Genomic DNA, 15,429 nt, shown 5'->3' on the forward strand with positions numbered 1-15,429 from the left:
TCCCGAGCCGAAACACAGTGCGTTTTTCCAAGCCATTTGACAAAGCCCACCCACTGAAAACTGCAGCAGATCGTGTAAAGACGTTCAACTTTGTAACTACTGCACGCACAGGAAGCAGAATAAATTCCTCTTTTCAAACTGTCAAAGGTTTGCTTTGCGAACGCTGCAGGACATCGCACAATCTCTTTTGAACGGGGACAAACGATTTCTTATGGGGTGCAGTAAGTACAGACGTTTAAAAAGCTCCACTCATTCCGACGATGCAGCATGAAGAAGCGCAACCTAACGTTTGACAGAAAAAAGCCGGGCGCCGCTACGAGCAATATGAAATCAAACTGACAGCACACGGCGTTTCGCGCTGACTCAAAAGTGATCTCGACAGACGCTGTTCTCTGCATAACGCTGAAAGAGCTAAAGAGCGTTTCTGTTGAGACGTAACAAGCTCGTTTCTTTCTACCATGATGTCACCATGACCAAATCTGTCTTTAAACACCTTGCTCAGTCTCTGACGAGACTGTCAAAAATTGCTTTCGCCGATTGTATTGCAAACCGGCGGAAGCGGGATATTGGGAAAAGTTTTCAACTAGCAATAATCGCGCCTCGGCTAAACCTCACAGGCTACGATACTGCCACTGCGCAAAGCTGACGGTTGCCAGGCAACCGCGGGGATCCTATGGAAATCGTTATCGATCGTCTCATGGCATGTCGTTGCGGTAACGCTTCATATTTGTCGTCTTCTCCTTCTTCTAGCTTGAGGTCTTGAAGAATTTCATGACAGACAAGGGCTCCGTTGGGAACAAAGGGCGTTGTGAGAAAACCGTTGCTTATTTTCAGCAGCAGAAATACAACCCTTTAAATACAAGATGACAGAACAATGACGAAGGGCATGCCGGGAGGAACTCATGCACTACAGAGGAAAGGGGGCGGGCACGTACAGTTCACATTCAAGCCACAAGTACTCTTCTCGGATGTTACACAAACAAATCCTAACGTCTTGAAAGCATTGCAGCATGTTTGTGTCCCACTTCCCGTGGCTGCAGGACGACTGACACGAACGGCTCGTTTGTAAGGCCAGGTGCATTGCCAACCACGACCGGCAGGGCAGAGGCTTTGAAGGCTTTGAAGGCGGCCTGGGCTCCTGCAGCTGCGCAGCCACGCACTCTGGTTTCTCTTCATCTCGTACAAATCTTTCACCTTTTACTAAAGATTTCTGTGGAGAAGAGCATGAATGAGTTCCATGCAATTTTTTTGCTTTTGTAACCACAGATTACAAAGTAAATACCCAGACAAACGCAAACGCGTTTTTAATAAAATGCTTTCATTCATTCAACAGAGAGAGAGCGTAAAACCTGGGTGTAACAGCTGTTCCTTTTTCTGATCACTCGCTCTCTGGATAAACGTCTCGCCTGTCCAGTTCTTTGTTTTCCTAATTTGCCGATTATGCCTGCTGCGATCCACTCCTACCCTCACACCTAAAGAAGACTATTTTAAATTTCTTTGCGCATCCTTAAGGTGATATCACATAAAGGTGATATGTAAAATAATGTTTTTATATTGTTGTTATAGAGAAACATGATCAGATTTTCCCCGGTTCAGAAAAAAAGATCTAAAGTATACTAGTTAAGGAAAATAAATCTAAACGGGGAGAAAGCTATGCTGAAAGTTTATTAAGATACTTAGAAGACATAGATATAAATTAATTTTAGTCAACATTTTATATATCACCTTTAAAAGTGGAATCTCAAAGCAAAGTAAATACCCAACACTGATTGTACCCATCTGTCATGCTAATAAAACACCTTGAATTGAATTGAATTGAGGGAGAGAGGGGGGGAGGGCGAGCGAGATAACCAGGACGCAAGGCAAAAAAGATACACTCCACAGGCATTCACAACAGCAACATATAAAACGTTTGCACATATAGTTAAGTTATTACTTGGTTTTCAAAGTGCAATGAAATACAATATTGTTGTTGTTGCTGTTCTTGTTGTTTTTATCCTGTAAAGCATTTTGAGAAGCCACCTTTAAAGGCGATATATACTGTAAAAGGGCTGATTCTTATGGAATGTGTTCCGCCGGGGATTCAAATTTTTTTTTATTTTTTTTTTAATCGCGTATCTAAGGAAATCTCAGTTTAACTTTGTTCATGAACAAACAGTGGCATGTTACATTATTATTAGTTTTTTTGTTGCACAATTCAAATAGAGAAAAAAGAGCTGACTGACAAGATTTAAGATGTGGCTGTCAATGTTGGATTAAAAAAAACACATCGCCCGACGTTTGTTTCATTGCTTGAAAAATAACTTTATTTCGAGAGACTGGATAAGTAATTCAAGTGTTTTTTTTAACTTCCTGAAAAACAACTAACAATTTATCTATATGTGCAAACGTTTTATGATATGTCACTGTTGTGAATGTCTGAGGACATGTGCTGGCTGGACAGGAGGCTCTACTGTACACAGAGAGGGGCGGGAGGAGGGGACAAGCCGATACATACTCTTAGAGTTTGATAAATAGGGAATATAATGCAAAAATATAGTACTAAAAATAAGATACACTCTACAGACATTCACAACGGCGACTGTCAGAAGATAGGACACAGCGGCTCAGGCACCTGCTGAATGGAAAAGGGGCACTTTAATGTTCTGTATGGCTAATACTAAAGCCAATACTTCAATACTTTAATATTCTTTTCTGTATGTTTAACAATAGTGGGTACTGGCCTAATTCGTCCCTGCTCCCGTTGTTAGGTGTTAATGTGTTGTTAAGTGTGAATTTGTACCTGTTTCCCTGAGGTCTGGCTTTTTTTCTGGAAAACCATAACTCTGGTCTTGTCCAGATTGACTGTCGGCGCCCAGGTCTGACAGTGCTGCTCCAGCAGTGCCAGGTTCTGGAGCAGCCTCTGTTCTGTGGGCGACAGCGGGACCAGGTCGTCTGCAAAGAGCAGGAACTCGATTTCCATTATTAATGCAGATCAGTAAATCAAGGGACAAAGCAACTATTGCGCCCGGGTCCTCAATGGGCTTTGACGTGCTAATGCGTTGGTTTAACAGTCCGGGTGTGGCAAGCCTCTAATGTTTAACCTTTAACTGTTTTTCCATCTACTGTATTGCTTTGAGATGCCACTTTTAAAGGTGATATGTAAAATAAAGTTTTTTATTATTGTTATAGAGAAACATGATCAGATTTTCCCTGGTTCAGAAAAAAAGATCTAAAGTGCTACACCTAACTTTCTTAATTCGATGTATTTAAAGCAGTGAACTACTGTAGGTGTAACATAACATTCAGAAATACAATCGAGAATAGTTTTGTGGTGTTTGTTTAGATGAAACGTTCCTAAAACGTATAACGTAACAGAATTAAAGACGATTAAAATCTGTAATCTTTCCACTTGTACTGTATGTAAGGATGGTATCAAAAAGTAATCTTAAGTGGTGAGAAAGCTGTGCTCAATGTATTTAAGGGACTTAAAAGTAAAAGGTGATGCTTCATATTGCTTGACTAATTTTAAAAACGAAGTTATAAATGCAGTTATAAATCCCTCGGTGCCGCGCCGGGTGTAAATATCAAAACATACATTCGTCCCGGGCAGAGGCCGAAGAGCGCCCGGCTGGGGTGCGCGGGGAAGAGCAGGATAGGAGTGAAAGGCGGGGTTTAGGAAGGCGTGCAGTCTGGGCAGGTATAGATTACACTTTTCTAAAACGTATTTGAAAAATAAAAACGATAACAATCTAATCCTTCCACGTTTGATCCCAAAATCCCAAGAAATATAAATCTAAACGGGTAGAAAGCTATGCTGAAAGTTTATTAAGATACTTAGAAGACAAAGATACTGTATCAATTTATGTTGCATTAGCCTGATTATGATTAAAAAAACACATATAATTAAACACGCGTTTACGATTTAAATCAAAACACGATTTAAATCAATATAAATGTTTATATTGTAACGCATACTGTCCAGCCTCCATTTCTCTATAAAAATTTACTCTATCACACACACACACACAATAGAAGCAGGAAGCAGAAGCAGTGACCGTTGTCAGAAGGGAAGAAGGTGACTATTCATTGTTATCAAAAATGACTTAGAATCGATCATGTTGTGATATTTTGAAATATAAAAGTCAATTGATTGTCCATAATATTGCTATTCTATTTTTTCGAAGAAATGTTTGTTAAAAGAAAAGTCCAGCACCAGCTGGATTTGAACACACAACCTGTGAGTTGGTAAATGCGCACGTAGACCAGTAGGCTACAAGGGAAGTCGCATGAAGATGGAGGCGAAACAGCCCTACACAGCCCTGTCGCAGTACACGAATATAATCATATCGTTATTAAATTCTTTAGATACGCGATTCCATATTATATCAGCAGAAAAGCTTAAAACTACCACTTTTTCACACGCTATTTCACATGCTAGTTAAATACTTCGATGCTTAAAATCGTTAGGGAGAAATGGAATACCGGTGTGTATTTTTCCTTTAAAGTACTGATTCCTGGAATCTGACTGGCTGACACCCTTCTGAAGTGGTTCCATAAAATCTGGTATACGGAAAAGAAAGCGTTGATAAAAAAAGCCTGGATTCTCATGTATCTCATACAAGTATCTTTTAAAACAGTCTTTGCTGTGCTCTTGAGGATCCTTGTGATATTTTGAGCTCTAGTTGAATGATAAGTGTCGCATTTTAAATCATTTTCGTAGTTAAAAATTATGAAACGCCCTGTTAAAAGCAAGGGAGTTTTTATGCCCGTTGAAGTAAAACAAAATGCCTGACAAAGTATGGCTTGGACAGATTCCAAGTGCTTGTACAAATGTGCTAAAGAAATTATACTTTGAGTATACAGCTTGTCCAAAGTCATTCATTATTAATACTATTAGTAATATCTTCGGTAAAGGCTTTGATGCATAAATATTTCTGATAAAGGTAGGTTGTGTACTTCTGTCCAACTGAGCAATCTTGCTTTCATAAAATATACCAACATTTTAATGACTAATGATTAACATGCTGTAATACACAGTTCAAAATTAAAAGCTCAAATGCTGTACATGAGAGGTTAAGCTCCCCCTGGCGGTTTTACAAGGTGACGCCTGATAGTTTCCGGCATGATGTCAAATGACACGATTAACCGCGTAATACCGCGTGATACCGCGATACACCCACCGGGGTATGCCGCCAAATACCCCACCCATTTTGAATGGCTGCATCTGTATACAGTACAGTTTGCATACAGTACTGTGTTTATGTTCCTAAACTGATCTCTTTTATGAGCAGGTGAAAGGCATGGTGAATAGGAGATTTTCAAAAATTACTGTGCTTTGCATGATTGGAAACAAATGCGTGATTGCAAAATGCTGTGGTGTTACTTTTACAAAGACGGTCGATGAAAAAAAGAATGTGGACCAGGGCAATACTTTGAGTTTACAGCTTGTCCAAGGTCATTCATTATTAATACTATTAGTAATATCTTCGGTAAAGACTTTGATGGCGACAGCTCAAACATGAGAGGATGAGCTTTATTAGCTCCACCTTGTGGAAATTCCGGATACTATTATTTTAATTGCGGTACTATAGGAGAATTTACGGTAAGTCGTGGTAGACTGAGTAAAGCGCACCGCAAAATATTGCGGTATCGCCCGCTTGTTTTGAATGGCTGCATCTGTAAACCACAGCTTAAAGAGGAGCACCATCTCAGTGCCATACTAATGTAAACGAAGTAATACTAAGACATGTTCTTATGGATTTGTCTTACCTTGAGATATGTAATTGGATTTCAGGATTAACTTCCACATTCAATGTACTGGTGATTCTTTGCCTGGTCAGTCCTGGGTGGGAGACCTCCAGTGAACAATTAAGCTTGCTGCTGGAAGTGGTGTTAAGAGACTCTTAGGATCTTCCAGAGGTGTCTGTCCAATAGCACTAGTTGCCTTAGAGCTGGCTCAAACATTGCTCAAGAGTCTACCTTTCACAGATGCGCAAAGATGAATGATGGGGGTGCACGCTTCAAGGAGCCTTCCAACTGTAGGGACCGATTAGAGACGATCCGTAGCATGTGTTTGTTTCCATATACGCCCCGTGTCTCAATGGTAGGACAGAGTCAAATACTGCCTCGACACGTAACAGCGTTATATTAAACCGCAGGACTTGAGGGCTGTTTTGTTTGAATGTTCAAGGCATTGGTAAGAGCGTAGGTCAAGGGCCATTGGTGCATCTCCTGTAACTGGAGTAAAAATGCTATTCAAAGTGCAGTGACTAAAATCGTCGTCCACATGTCTCCGTTGTTGATTGCTTTCTGTCTAAGAACGTTCTGTTTTCATGTCCGAACGGGGAGACTTTATCATTCCAACTTGAAGCCACCCTTAAGTCCTCTGAGGTGTGTGTGTGTGTGTGCTTGCACGTATGGCGTAAAAGGTTTCTTAAACGGAGAGCGAACTTGAAAAAAGTTGCCTCCGCTGCCGCCGCGGCCTCGCACTCCCTGTTCGATTGTAGCAAGAAGGCAGCGGCCACGGTGCTCGCTGTAGTCGTGGCCGAGTGGTTAAGGTGACGGACTTGAAATCCGTTGGGGTCTCCCCGCGCAAGTTCAAATCCTGCCGACTACGGCGTCCTTTGCATTTGGTTGCGTGCGTGTAAAAGGACCAGCGCCGTTTCGTTTTCGCTGGGACCTTTAACACTCTAAATCGCCTGGACCCGCAGCCTGTGAAATCGATTCTTCAGCACCCACGAAGGACGCTTTGCCGCTGGACACAGATAACGATGCTTTTCTGCAACGAGCTTTCCAGCTGAATTTTCTCGGCAGCTCCGTACTGAACCTGTTCTCCATTGCAACATAGCGGAGGCTCGTCACGTCTATAGCAGGGCTGTGTAGGACCGCATACGCCACAGTGACTTGTACACAGACCACATGAAAGGCAAGCAAAATACACTTTTAAAATTCCAAAGACTCACAAGGTCAGAGGAACAGCGATGACCTGAACAGATCTGTTACAGAAGTCTAGGTTGACCTTTTTAGAGCTGTAATTGCATTTTTGTTTAATAGAAGATCAAATCTACTCGCATGTACCAGCACCTTACAATTTATTGATGTTAATTCTGTTTAAGTAATAAGATTGCTAACGATGTTGGACTTTAGCCGGTGTTTTTTAGAACAAATTGCTTACACTTCTGTAAGGAATACGCAGTACGTGCCTTTGTCAGTCATTGCTCACCATACCTGTAACTTTCTTATCTAACTCACTTCCTCAAATGGTGAAGGTCCACAAACATAAATGAAAAAAAAACCCTTGTTGTAGATGAGGTGCACAAAAAAACAGCCCCTGATAGTGTATAACACATTTATACTATTGCAGAGACACATGTAACATATATATATATACTGTATATATATATGAAACAGAAATAGAAACAGAAACAGGAATCGCTTACTCACCTGGAGAATCTCTGTAGGAATATCTAGCATTTATCAATGGAAATAAAAGCTGCTATAATACAGTGCATGTTCAAACTCAAACCCTCAGCTGCTGTTCTTGTTTGTTTTGGGACAAATTGCAACTGAGCATCGCATGAGCCGTTACGTACCCTTATCTGTTAGGGAATTTCAAGGGAGGAGTTAGGTCAGAATGGGTAGGCTGCAAAACAACAAGTAAAGATTTATTCCAAGATGAAACGTTGTGGCGGTTTTCTTATCTTTTCAGCATGGACTCAACTTTTACGTGTTCCTTATATGCTATATATGTATATATTAGCACCAATGTCGTTCTTAAAAACTAACATGAAATTGTCAGGGACATTCAGCTATATACAAAGACGAGACAGACAAAGTAATAATTCTGTATTAACGTGGCCTACATATTGACGCAATGATCGAACTAACTGACATGTTCTGATTCAGATCCCCTGCAGTTCATGCCAATTAGAACAATAGCAATGCTGAGTCCTCCCCACCCTACTGAGCACAAATTCAGCTGCTCTCCAGTTCTGTTCTGCATGTTTTTTCATTGCAATTGAGCTCGGAGCTGGAGATGATCTCCATACAGTTCTGTGTTCACCAGCCCGCACTTGCGTGCTAATTTACGGGTTGTGGCAAATGCTTTTCTATAGTTCATATACATGACGGCAACCTGTTACCGAGGAACCTGAGAGGTTTAAAAGCCTCACGAGCCAGGCAGGACTCGAACCTACAATCTTCTGATCCGAAGTCAGACGCGTTATCCATTACGCCACTGGCCCATAGAGCATGCGCTTGCACTCCACCACAGAGAGCTCTACACTGCTACTAGTAGTACACTTCCCCATCTAAATTTTCACAGCAAGAAACTTGTGTTTCCTACTATTTTTATCAGGTTTAAAATATCATCTCCTTAAAACAGAAAAAGTGTTGATGTGTCGTGCTGAAATTCCGATTGATTTTGAATTCAAAGAAAAAAGGTTTTCTTCCAAAACACCATGAAATTGTCACATCTTGCAGACAATAGGTGTATTCCATGTTGAAAAGAGAAGAAAGAAAACCATGGAGCCTTTTACAGGTGTGAGAAGACCTCACAGTCGAAACGCTGTTTCCGTTCTTCTCTTTTCAGCATGCAATAAACCTATTGCTTGTTCCTTTGCAGCCAAGGCATGCTGACGTAGCTACCCAGCTGAACATCTTGCAGACTCTACAGTACTTCTCTCCTGTAGAAGTAAAGCAGGGCTTGCTGGGTGAGCTTTTGCTCCGGTAAATTAGGTCACGTGTCATGTTAAATCACTTCTTCTAAACACAACATTTGCTGGTGCTAGCTTTCCCCATTAAAAAAAAGAGACATTTCCCTTACAGTACATGACATATCGTTTTTATTCTATCAATAAGTATAGAAATTAAACAAAAGAAAAAATGGTGTCGCCAAAGAATGCACAGCTTGGACATGAAAAGTGCACGATAAATGCCATTTCTCATCATTTCTCTTGGCGTCAGTTCTGCTATTAAATGGGACGGAGGCAACGGGCTCAGAGAGCAGGTTAAGTGCACACCGAACGCAGATGTGTCCAAGTGTCTGTAAAAGCGCGGTGCTCCGCTGGCGCTGTTCCCTAGTGGCTTAAAGTGCCCGCCTAGTAAGCAGGCGATCCTGGGTCTGAATACCAGCGGTGCCTCTCTCCGTGTCTTGTTGTGCCGAATGTATCATTTCAGACAAACATGTACAGCTTGGTTCAGTTTAATGCAAGAATTCATTTCCTTTCTGGAATAACTTGTTTTTGAAGAAATCCATACAGCTTGTGAAAGATGAAATCCATTTCTTGGTTGTCAGTGGAAAAAGATTGCCGGCTGCAAGAAGCGCAAGTGATTGTTTTCTTTGACCATAAACCTGCAAATGTAGGGAGCACAAGCGGCCGTCAGTCTCTGTGGCACAATCGGTTAGCGCGTTCGGCTGTTAACCGAAAGGTTGGTGGTTCAAGCCCACCGAGGGACGCATGTCTCGGTCTTTCCAATGTAAACATCATCACCGCTAAAGAAGATGGCGCAGAAGGCTCCACATTCGAAACGTTGTGCTTCTTTTCTTCTCTTTTCAGCATGGAGTAAACCTTTGCTTGATCCTTTGCAGCCTAAGCATGCTGACGCAGCTACCTTTCTCTTAACGCGCCTCAATCATTATTCACCAAAACGATCAGCAGAATAAGTCACTTTGTGGTGATGTCACTCCTCTGCTTCACAAATGTCCTTAGTGACGGGCCATTTCTTTCTGCCATTTTTCCGGAGCGGTTATGGATTGCTCCATCATTTCCCTCTTACTTTCCATCACTAGATTGAAAAAAAAAACAGAAACAGGCTGACAGGACGACAATCAAATTGCAAAAACTCATCAAAGCACTCGATAGAGTATTTGAATCCACAAGTAGCTACAGATGCAGCCATTCAAAATGGGTGAGGTATTTCACGGCATACCGCGACACGCCCACCGGGGTATCACGCGGTATCACGTGTGTCACGTGACTAGCTATCCGGCGTCGCCTTGTAAAACCGCCAGGGGGAGCTTAACCTCTCATGTACAGCATTCGAGCCTTTAATTTTGAACTGTGTATCACAGCATGTTAATCATCAGTCATTCAAATGTTGGTATATTTTATGAAAGCAAGATTGCTCAGTTGGACAAAAGTACACAACCTACCTTTATCAGACATATTTATGCATCAAAGCCTTTACTGAAGATATTACTAATAGTATTAATAATGGATGACTTTGGACAAGCTGTATACTCAAAGTATAATTTCTTTAGCACATTTGTACAAGCACTTGGAATCTGTCCAAGCCATACTTTGTCAGGCATTTTGTTTTACTTCAACGGGGCATAAAAACTTCCTTGCTTTTAACAGGGCGTTTCATAATTTCTACTACGAGAATGATTTAAAATGCGACACCTATCATTCAACTAGAGCTTAAAATATCACAAGGAAAAATACACACCGGTATTCCATTTCTCCCTAAACATTGTAAGCTTCGAAGTCTTTAACTAACGTGATACCGGATACGTCAACAAGCATACTTTTAGAATTTGATTAAAAGGGAATATAATATGGAATCGCGTATCTCAAGAATTTAATAACGGTATGATTATATCCGTGTACTGCGGCAGAACTGTGTAGGGCTGTTTCGCCTGCCTGATCATGCGAGCTGTCTTGTAGCCTACTGGTCTAGGTGCGTGACTACCAACTGGCAGGTTGTGTGTTTGAATCCAGCTGCTGCTGGACTTTTCATTTTTATTTATTTATTTTTTAATCGCGTAACATAAACATATTACCGTATGCAAACTGTACTGTATACAGTATGTATATGAATATTTAATGTCTTAACTGTGCCCGTTTAATTGAATTAAAAAAAAATTATTTAACACGAACATTAAGCTGTTTACATCTTCCGCCTGAGAACAGTCACCCGTTGCTACCCAACGCAGAATGGTGATTGGCTGACACTATCTGACACCCCTCTGATTGGAGAAAAAAGACGTGCTGGTGTGCTATACCAGGAAGAGGATTTCTTTCTATTCAAAACGTGTATTTTAAAAGTTTAAGAAGTAAAAACCTTACAGCGTACACAGATTTCTAAACTGATCAGGATCGTTATCTTTGTCTTATGCATAATAATGTTCACCGCTCTGTCCAGCAAATTAATAATAAACTTTATTTTATATAGCGTTTTAAACGAATAAGTAATTAGATTGCTCATAAACCTAATCACTTGCTTTTTCTTTTTATTTAGGCTCAGATTTCAACTATAGATCGTATTATTAATAACCATAATAACAACCAACCAACAAAAACAACCATATAAACATAATGGTGGTGCTGGACCTTCCAGTTTTATTTATTTATTTTTTAATCGCGTAACATAAACATATTACCGTATGCAAACTGTACTGTATACAATATGTATATGTATATTTAATGTCTTAACTGTGCCCGTTTAAGTATTGAATATTCATATCTAATTTTACCACTGAAGGGAAATCTTAACATAAACATACAGTATATGGCTGGTCTCGGTACTTTAAAGAAAAAAATACACACCAGTATTCCATTTCTCCCTAAACATTGTAAGCTTCGAATGAAACCACTAAATAAAGACATAAATATAGAAATCTTAAGATTTGTTTTATTTAATGTTGGTAGCAGGATGAACTGTCAGAGTGTATATTTTGTCGCAAAGTTGCTTCAAGATGTTAACAGTGAAAAAGGTATTTAGAAATGAGTTTTTTCAAGATGAAAAAGAAAACATACACGAAACATGGTTTCATTACGACCAGAATCGGTCTTGAGATATTTTTAACTTGATTTACAGTATTTGAGAGGTATGTCTTAACACCGATACTACAGTGCTTAAGTACTGCTCACGTATATGTTTCTAGGTTTATATTATGCATTTCATACGGTCAAATTACTTTTGAGCAACTAATAAGAAGCGCGAAACGGTATGCGTTTTAGTTTCGTTTTGTGCTGGAACCCGTAGATTGATTAGAGATATCAAGTACATACAAGTCATTTTTTAAATGTTGTAGTTCGTCTTGAAAAAATGTTACGAGTACATCATCTATCAACAATTACACAGGTTCTGTTTCCATATTGCGGATTTTGGTTAGGTACAGTATTATCAAATCCAGTGGCGCTGTGTGTTACTTTACTGAGTCCCAATCTGTGATTGAAACCTGTAAAACCGGTTTAATTCGTCACAGCCAGCACTCTTCAGGTGTGAGGGTCTTCTGCTCAGAATGAAACGCTAAAATGTTTGTGTATATTCTAATGGTAGTGGGGGCAGGGTGTGTGGGAACAGGTTTGTTCTTCACACCTGAAACATTTTCTCTGAAAGGATTTTCTTCGAAGTTTAACCGATCTTGTTACAGCATGTTACAGTTTACTATTATTAACCATATTAATTTTAAGTGCTTAATGTAAAATCTTGTAAAATTATATTTTCATTGTTCAAATATACATTAATATACATTAAGTCTGACTATCATATAATAAGTTAAATACAAAACTAAAGAAAAAATAGGGTTAAATATAATTCAAAATATTTTGCTAACAATGTTAACTGTTTATGAATAATAAAATGTATTAACTAAGGAGTAGGATGGCACAGTTGTTAGTATGTTTTTTGTTTTGTTTCTTTTTCATAAATACAACAGTAGTACCTGATGTCTCAGTGGCTTTCAAAATTAAATTATGCATGCAAACCTGTGAACTAGAAAGATAACTAAGATTTTAATACTAATTAAATGACCGCGGGCACTTCCCACCCCCTCTACATTCTCAGAGTAGAACAGACTAACCTTCTAATGAAAGACGGTCCACCCCCCACGGACAGGAAAAGTGCCCACAGGCACTTAAACTTAATATGGTCAGTAACGGTAAACAGTAACATGGTAAGAAGGAGCACGTACAAACGTTTTCGAAATAACCACATGTAAGACTCTGATCCTAAAAATGTTTAGGGAGAAAGTGGAATACTGGTGTGCTTCCAGAAGAATCAGTATGGCTCAGAGATTAAATAAAACTTCACAGACATTAACGAAGAGCATAACGCGTGTACTGTATACACTGCAAGTACTGTACAACCCAACTCTCTGCAGGAGTGCTGGCTGTGACGAATTGAACCGGTTTCACGGGTATTTTCAAAGTAGGAGGCGAGATTTCCAGCGAAAGACACCCCCTCAAAAACCCAGTAAATACAGTACTTACTAGTTAAAGGCTAGGCTCCCGACTACGGCGAAAGGAACCCTTCTTTCATTAGAAGACAATGAACATATTTTAGCCCTGAATGAATTAATAGCAAACATGGTTTACATAAAAGACATTTTTCCAAGAAAGTTTAGCCTTTGTCACTAATGAAACCACTAAATAAAGACATAAATAGAAAAATCTTAAGATTTTTAAAATACATGACTTTGCTAAAATTTATTTGAAAATAAAAACAATTACAACCGCCAGGGGAAAGAGAGAACAGGGGAGGGATGTTGGTTTTGCATAAGGGGCGGGGCTATGGAAAGTAGGTATGTTTGGGAATGTGTAGTTACATGTTCTGGCTGTTTGTGAATTATCGTTGTTGAGTATGGAGTGTTGAGGTATTGATTTTGTGTAATGCTTTATGTTGAAAATTGAGGTGGATTTTGTTTATGATAAACAGGATAAACTGGGATGGGAGGAAGGTTTGGTTTTGCATAAGGGGCGGGGTTATGATAATTGGAGGACTTTGCGAGTGTAAAATGGTTTGATTATTTGATTTTGTATTGTGGTTGTTATCTATGTTTTTGGTTGGTATTATGTTTATATGGTTGTTTTTGTTGGTTGGTTGTTATTATGGTTATTAATAATACGATCTATAGTTGAAATCTGAGCCTAAATAAAAAGAAAAAGCAAGTGATTAGGTTTATGAGCAATCTAATTACTTATTCGTTTAAAAAGCTATATAAAATAAAGTTTATTATTAATTTGCTGGACAGAGCGGTGAACATTATTATGCATAAGACAAAGATAATGATCCTGATCAGTTTAGAAATCTGTGTACGCTGTAAGGTTTTTACTTCTTAAACTTTTAAAATACACGTTTTGAATAGAAAGAAATCCTCTTCCTGGTATAGCACACCAGCACGTCTTTTTTCTCCAATCAGAGGGGTGTCAGATGGTGTCAGCCAATCACCATTCTGCGTTGGGTAGCAACGGGTGACTGTTCTCAGGCGGAAGATGTAAACAGCTTAATGTTCGTGTTAAATATTTTTTTTAATTCAATTAAACGGGCACAGTTAAGACATTAAATATACATATACATACTGTATACAGTACAGTTTGCATACGGTAATATGTTTATGTTACGCGATTAAAAAATAAATAAATAAAAATGAAAAGTCCAGCAGCAGCTGGATTCAAACACACAACCTGCCAGTTGGTAGTCACGCACCTAGACCAGTAGGCTACAAGACAGCTCGCATGATCAGGCAGACGAAACAGCCCTACATAGCTCTGCCGCAGTACACGGATATAATCATACCGTTATTAAATTCTTGAGATACGCGATTCCATATTATATTCCCTTTTAATCAAATTCTAAAAGTATGCTTGTTGACTCCGGTATCACGTTAGTTAAAGACTTCGAAGCTTACAATGTTTAGGGAGAAATGGAATACTGGTGTGTATTTTTTTCTTTAAAGTACCAAGACCAGCTATATACTGTATGTTTACGTTCCAAAATTAATATCGTTTATGGCCTTCACACGCGTTACAGTATGCTCCTATTCTTTTTATGCTCAGCTACTAAGATTTCCCTTCAGTGGTAAAATTCAATATCTACAACGGGCACAGTAAAGACGTTTACAGTAAGTCTTTCTACGACAAACCAACGGACCACGAGTGCCCCTGTCGGTCAACCAATCACGCACCGCGTGACCGGCCTTTGACCGGTAGGCGGTCAAAGGTCTTTTCTAGGTCTACACTTAAAATGCACAGAGGGAGGGAGCGATCCTCTGAGTACAGACAGACATCCCTCAACAAGGCCAGGTTGTCGCTCATCAGGCGTCCTGCTATCCCACAAGTCTGTTCTTTCCCTACCAGTGAGGCCACTACATTTTGTAGGCGCAGGAAAAGGGCTTTGGACAGGATCTTAGTGTCCACGCCTAACAGGCTGAGGGGTCTCCAGTTCTTTATGTCATTCTTTGCTCCTTTCTTAAACAAGAGAGAGATCACGAGTGCCCCTATCGGTCAACCAATCACGCACCGCGGTATCGCGTGTCATCTTACCTGCGGTACGTGTCTGTACCGCTTACTTTGAACGGCTGCATCTGTACGAGCAACTTTGTCCTGGCTTGCATGAAAGTCGGAAAATGTCAAAAAGAAAAAGATGGTGGCTTTTTCATATTCGTTCTTTTATTTTTAGTTCGTTGGCTCTTCTGTCCATTGTCCTCCTGCCTGGCTCTTG

The 15,429-nt window shown here is 39.8% G+C and overlaps 5 non-coding genes across 5 annotated transcripts; 3 read left to right on the forward strand and 2 right to left on the reverse strand.

Moving 5' to 3' along the window:
• Positions 1-502: 502 nt before the first annotated feature.
• Positions 503-644, reverse strand: LOC138236751 (U4 spliceosomal RNA). Its single transcript, XR_011188817.1, has one exon. It is a non-coding gene; the product is annotated as a U4 spliceosomal RNA (small nuclear RNA).
• A 512-nt stretch (positions 645-1,156) lies between these two features.
• On the forward strand, positions 1,157-1,275 carry LOC138236705 (U5 spliceosomal RNA). The gene has a single exon (XR_011188775.1). It is a non-coding gene; the product is annotated as a U5 spliceosomal RNA (small nuclear RNA).
• A 5,241-nt stretch (positions 1,276-6,516) lies between these two features.
• trnas-uga (transfer RNA serine (anticodon UGA)) lies at positions 6,517-6,598 on the forward strand. Its single transcript has one exon. It is a non-coding gene; the product is annotated as a tRNA-Ser (tRNA).
• Positions 6,599-8,152: 1,554 nt separating this feature from the next.
• Positions 8,153-8,225, reverse strand: trnar-ucg (transfer RNA arginine (anticodon UCG)). The gene has a single exon. It is a non-coding gene; the product is annotated as a tRNA-Arg (tRNA).
• A 1,140-nt stretch (positions 8,226-9,365) lies between these two features.
• Positions 9,366-9,439, forward strand: trnan-guu (transfer RNA asparagine (anticodon GUU)). The gene has a single exon. It is a non-coding gene; the product is annotated as a tRNA-Asn (tRNA).
• Positions 9,440-15,429: the final 5,990 nt, after the last annotated feature.

Source organism: Lepisosteus oculatus, unplaced genomic scaffold (genome assembly GCF_040954835.1).
Source record: "Lepisosteus oculatus isolate fLepOcu1 unplaced genomic scaffold, fLepOcu1.hap2 HAP2_SCAFFOLD_93, whole genome shotgun sequence".
In the NCBI taxonomy this organism is placed as follows: domain Eukaryota; kingdom Metazoa; phylum Chordata; class Actinopteri; order Semionotiformes; family Lepisosteidae; genus Lepisosteus; species Lepisosteus oculatus.